Here is a 6,840-nt window from a genome sequence, read left to right as displayed (position 1 = left end):
GTTTATGTATATTTATATCATGGCATTTTATTAATTAGTTTGGTCATAAGACCGGAGTGGTACGTGTGCACTACGTGGTTTATACGCAGAGATGATCAAGTTACATATATTACAAGCAACAAAAATTAATAAATGAATAGTTTATTAATCTTATTATTCTGTCTTAATATATAATAGTTATAGTATGTATCTCTTACTAAGGGTTAGGGTTCGTTTGTATTGTATTAAATAAGTAGCGTATTAAGATTGGGTTAATTTTGTATTGTAATAATCATAAATTTTATTATAATATAACATGAATTATTATATAATATTATAATATATAAGAACGTACTTAAATTATATTATGTATGGTAAAGTTCAAGACGGGCCTGGGTTTGGCTGGGAGTCAGGGTCGAGGGTCCAGGTCGAGGTTCAGTCCAAGTCCGAGTGGGGATCCTAAGTCTAGGTTGGAGTCAAGGTCGAGGATAGAGTCTAGGTCCAGCTCAGGACGAGCTGAAATTGGGTTTTGGGTTAGAGACCTCGTCATGGACCAAGTCGAGGTTTAGGCCCGGGTTTGGCACCAGGTCAGGTTTTTGAGTTTGAGTTCGAGTTTGGGATCTAGGATCCAAGTAATTAAGGTTGGTCCAAAGTCATTGTTGGGTTTGAAATTTAGGTTCGAGTCAGGGTCTAGGGTCTGGGTCCAGACCAAAGTCAATCTAGTTCGGGACTAGGATTGGGGTCAGGGTCCAAGATAGGGTCTGTGCCAAGACTTGGGTCGATACTGTGGTGCGGGTCGGGGTCAGGTTCTAAGTCAGTAGTCTTGGGATTAGGGTCGGGTTATGGGTCTAGGTCTGAGATTTGGGTCAGGTTGCGAGTGTGGGGTCTGGGTCAAGGTTGGGATTCTATGTCCATATAATTTAAAATATACTATACTAATTAATATGATTACAATACTATACTATTGAGCACCAAATATTGTATAATTTAACAGAGCAATACAGTATAATACAATATGGTGTAAGAAATACCTCTAAAATATTAATTAGTTTGTCTAGTTCCCAACTTAGTATGGTCAAAATGATCGTATATCAGAAGCTAAATAAAATTAAGCTTTATTGATTTTAGGATTTGTTTAGTACATGTATATATGCTACTAAACAATATTATATTGCATATATAGTATTATGTTAGATTATATTTTAGGGAAGATTTTTATAAAATTATGTATAAATTTTTATAAGCATTTAATAAATAAATAATATTTTAATACAAATTAAAATTTAATATAATATTATATAAAAATATAACATATATAATATAATATAATTTAATTTAATTTAATTCTAAAAAAATATATTACAATACCAAAAGAACCTTTATTATTAGTCAGTTTTTAGCATATAGGATAATTAACTTAATTTCACTATTATTTCTAGAGCTAGCCGGCAAAGAGATCTATTATCCAATATTATATATATAAATATCTAACAAGTTGGAGCTCTACATTTTATATGTTTAGGAAGAAATATATAATTCAAATTTGAAGACAAGTGCATGTGCAATAAAAGGAGGTCTACATTTTATACATTTTAACATCTATTCTATCTATATATAAAATGTAGTTATGTAATATATATAATTTTTGATTTAACGAGGTCTTTTAATTTTCTACGTTAACTTTAACAGAATATTTTAATTATTTAACAAAATATTTTCTATTAATTTAATAATATTATTATAAATATTTAAAAATAAAAATTATGTAGATATTTTATATAAAAAAAATTAATTTAATTATATATAAATATAAAAATTACATATATATATAATCACATTGGGTGTCTACACATTTAGTACCTTGTGTTTTATCTAAATACAAGTTTGGTACCCTGCATTTTTAACAATACTTATTTGGTACCTTGTATTTTAAAATTATACTTATTTGGTACCCTAAATTCAAATTTTTTGATAAAATTTAATCAATACTATCAATAGTCTAAAATTTTATGAATTCTAAATTCTAATTTATTTATTTGATTACATATAATTGAGAATTGTTTGCTTAAATTAATAAAATTGTATTGATTAAGTTTTATTTTAAGGTATCAAATATGTACAATTTAAAAATATGAGGTACCAATTAAGTATTATTGAAAACATAGGGTACCAAATATGTTTTTCATATATAAAAACATAAGGTACTAAATGAGTATATTCCCAATCACATTTATATATAAAATATATATGTTTAAATTTTAATTTCACACAAGTCTTTCAATGTATATGTATATTAAAGATCCATGGATATCCTTATCTTTCTTTTAAGAAAATAAGTCATGTCTAAATATTAATTCATTATAGTGGCATTTGGTAACACTTTTTTAATCAGTTTTCTGTTTTTAAAACTGGAAAAGTAAAAATATTTTTCAAAAACATGTTCTATAAAATTATTTTTCACTTTTTAATTTTTTAATTGAGAATCAAAATTTTGAAATAAAAAAAACAGTCACTTTCAATATTTTTTTAAACAGTTTTTTTTAATGAATATTTTGGACTCTGACCAGACCCAGACCCGAATCCCCCCCACGGCCTTGGCGTTGAACCCGACCTCTGTCCCGAACCGAATCTAACCCCGGACCTAGACCTGACTTAAATAAAATCAAAAAATGAAAATAAAAGTGAACTTTGCATAACACACTTTTGTTTTCTATTTTTAAAATTAAAAAAAAAAAATGGTTACAGAATGCATTTTTATTTTTCAAAAATAAAAATTTTACTTTCATTTTGTGATTAAAAAATTAGAAAATAAAAGTGTTACACCAATCGACACCTATACTAATCAGCTTAAAAAATATACCTTATATGTTGAAATATATAATTCACCATGTTGTGCCGGTCAAGCTCAATATATTTCTTTTAAAAAAAAGTTTCAGCTCAATATATTTTTCATGGACTTATTATATGTAAAATTACATGAAATATAAGATTTGCTAACTCTCTCTTTTGAGTTTAGCCTTTTCCAAAACACCAACCAAAATATAAATCTATGTTTAAGAATAATGAGTCTATCCCAAACTAGATTACACCAAGGCAATTTATCATATTCAGAGAATAGCAATTGATACCCCTGTTTAATCTTATACCTCTACATCACAAAACTGTTCATGTCCATTTTTTTTAAATTGAGAAATAATTTTATGGTAAATTTAAAATAAAAAATAAAAAATGAGTAAATGACATTGTAGCTTTGGATTGATTTACTGATCCTGTGTTGGTTGTGTTTATAGGTACTGCCTAAAGCGAGAATGTTGGGCTCATCAAGAGAAATAGACCCGACAGGCTTCGCTAGTGGAGGAGGTCTTAGAGGAAAAAAGGAAAAGAAAAAATAGCATACTTCAAACTATGTGGCCCAAAGGGGGGGATAATTCTCAGTGAGCCAATGTCCTAGCTCCACCCAATCGGCCGTCATCATCTAACAACCCCAGCAACACTACAACCAGCAATACCAACAACAACATCAATCATGGACTCAGCAGTTTACTTTCCTACCCGAGATTCCTTCTGTAGGCTTTAAATTCCCCATGAAGATTGTTCCACTTAAGCCGCTACTTTGCAGAGAGCACAGGAGGCTGCAAATGCCTTGGAGAATGAGGAGGAAAGGAGAACTCTGTGAAAGAGAGCTAACAGGCTTTCGGTCGTTAAGAGGGCTGAGATTTTGAAGGCCTATTTGATCGCCACTATCCTAGTTGGGCCAATGGTAGACATTGAGGCCTTGGAGAAGCGGCTAGCACCCAAGGTGGGGAAAGAAACATCACCCTTTGTTGGAGAACTCTTAGACCAAGTAGCCAACAGTGCATCAGGGCTGTCCTTGGAGATATAGGTAAGATTTCACTCTTTCACCCTTGTTCCCGTTGTTGTATATTGTTTTATATACTTCATTATTGGCAGAGAGGGCCATTAAAGAAGTAGGCACCTTAATCATGGAGCATGAGCAGGCTAACGTTAAGGGCCAACAACTGCACACTGAAAACATGGCCCTGTTTGCTGAGATTAAGGAAGCCAAATCTCGAACCACTGTTGAGGTTGAAAAAGCTACGCGGAAGAGAGAATCAAGAGTGTGTTGGATGAGAATGAAGCTTTGAAGAGAGATCTCGAGGACCTAAAGAAAGAGAATGAGTTGTTGGAGGTGAACTATGGCTTGTAAACTCTGTTTATGTAATGTATTTGCATAATCAGTTATCATCGCAAAGAAACCTTAGAGAGGATACAAAGGCAACCACTTATCAACCATCCAACGGTACTTAGAGATTTGGAACCTGAGAAATTAACTAGGATGGTAGTTTCTGTTGGAAATATTTTACCAGGATCTAGATTTACTACCAAGTATGTTTCACTAAAATCTTAATATGAATTCTAAAACAATAAAATAAATACATATAAAGTTTAGTAAACCTTACACTGGGTGCAGCAGAATATAATGACTCCGTCTATTTAGATCTCTAGCCCTTGATTCCTTTCTGTAGCAGAGCATAATCAAGATCTGAATCTGGATCTCTTTCTCTCCTTCCTTTGATGTTGATTCTCCTTCTTGTTGTTTGGATTCTCCTACAGTCTTACACACTATGATTGAGATACCACTTGATGTGTGTGGGCACTACTCTATCACTCAAGGAATTTCGAAATTGAAGAGAGGAAAAGAGAGAGAGGGTGGCGCATGGATTTTTCTGAAGGGAACAATATGCAAAGTCATGAGTTTCCTGAAGCCAATACTTTCTATTTATAGAATGCTTTCTAGGTTTACGTTAGAATTGTTTGGCATTAAAATAATAGAAAAATAAATGGTAAAGGCTTTGCATAGTGGGCGGCCATATAAGGAAATTGGGCCTCACTTTGCAACTTTCCCATCTTGTTATTTTTCATTCCCATTTTCTCAAAAATGCCAATTTTCTAATTTAACCATTTGAATGCCAATTCTAATTATTTAATAACTAAAGATTAATTATTAAATAATATTGCCATTTAATATATTTATTAATTTAGACAGATAAAGTCTCTTAATTAATAAATAAACCTAGAATCTCTTTTCTTTACAATTTCGCCCTTGCTTAGTGAAAATTCATAAACTAGACATAGTCTAACTTTAGAATTATAATTGATTAATTAAAATCAATTAACTGAGTCTTACAAGTAGTATGGTCTCAACTAGTATGGGGACCATGGGCCTATATTTCCGAGCTTCCAATAAGTCGAACCGAATTTACCAGGTAAATTCCCTAACTTATTAATTCCTTATTGAATCCACACTTAGAACTTGGAATTGCACTCTCAGTCATATAGAACGTTCTATATGTTCCACGATATAGATACGTCATTAGTTATCCATTGTTATAATCCTAATTTGATCAATGACCCTCTAATAGATGATCTACATTGAATAGGCACTAAGGTACCGTTACACCTTCAATGTATTTTATCCTTAAAACACTTAGCTCTGTATAAATGATATTTCAGCGAAGTGAAATGAGATCTCTACCATTTATCTCTGTTTAGCCAAGCTCGAAGGATATCATTGTTCACTTCTAAATTCCTATAGAAGTTATAGATTCCATATTTATGTTGGCGCTCCCACTCAATTATACTATCATGTTTCCAAAATGTACGTATCACCCTGACCCAAAAGTAGGCTTAACTAACAAATCAAAGAATATGTATAGTACTCTTGAGATCGAACCTAACCATATCAGGATTAAGATCATTTGATCTAGGATCAACGGGTGATATTGAATTGAATAGATATTACGGTAAATTTTAATATATATAATCAAAGTTCAATATCTGTTCCTTCCGATGTATACTCCATACATCCGATACTGGTAAACTTTGCCGATTCCCTGGAAAGGACATAACACTTATCCAAGGTGTAAGAATACCTATCGCTGATTATCATGTAGTCTAAATCCAGTGAATTGACAAATCAGGGAATAAACTTTCGAACATATAATTAAGATTATATTCCACTGTGCTGACAACACTATAATCATTAACAAATTTATATGTTCTGGACTTAAATAGAATTCATACATTATATATATAATCATGAAATAAATCATGTGAACCATGCAACATAAAATGTTATTTCTGATCTCTATTAATAAGTAAATCTGATTATATTGAAATGAATTTTATTTAGGGCACAAAACCCAACAGTTTCCTCTGGGGCTATGATCCAAGACTCTTAAAGGCTTCCAAAGGGTAGGCCTCCAGGTCTTCCAACCTCAACTAAGGATTGACTTTTATCGAACAACTCTCTTTTTTTCTATTTTAATTGCTTTACTTTTAGTTTTGCAAAAATAGTTTTAACAATGCCCTAACTGTAGGGTCGTCAGTAATATCTTTTAAGACAACCGTTTTTCTTATGCATGCTTACTTTATTTCCTTGCTTATTATTTGCTTATGTTTTTTGCTCTTGTTTGATTGCTTGTGCCACTCAGTAGATTGCTTTTAGGATTTTGTGAAGCTTTTTGGCTCCAACGACCAAACTTGATACCTTTTGGTCTTTCTGACTTTGTATTATTTTATCAAACTTTTTGAAGTATGCAAAACCGCACATTCTTTGGGTGTTAAGTTTTGTCAAAGTATTCTCATCGTAACCATTTAAAAGCTCTTGGCGAATCAAACTTTAATGAAGAAATTGTAAGCTTTGTTCCCTAATCGCTATAGAAGTCGCAAAGCTTACCTTCTGTCCACGTTTTTCCCTGTTAATTGCCTCGGGCGAGATATTGTAGAAAATCCATGTTATTTACATTAGTGAGGGAAGAGAGGCCAAGAGTGTATCAAAGTCCTAGCCAGGATCCTTTT

The sequence above is a fragment of the Cannabis sativa genome, chromosome 2, assembly GCF_029168945.1.
Source record: "Cannabis sativa cultivar Pink pepper isolate KNU-18-1 chromosome 2, ASM2916894v1, whole genome shotgun sequence".
Lineage (NCBI taxonomy): Eukaryota > Viridiplantae > Streptophyta > Magnoliopsida > Rosales > Cannabaceae > Cannabis > Cannabis sativa.
Note: the sequence above shows the minus strand (reverse complement) of the source record.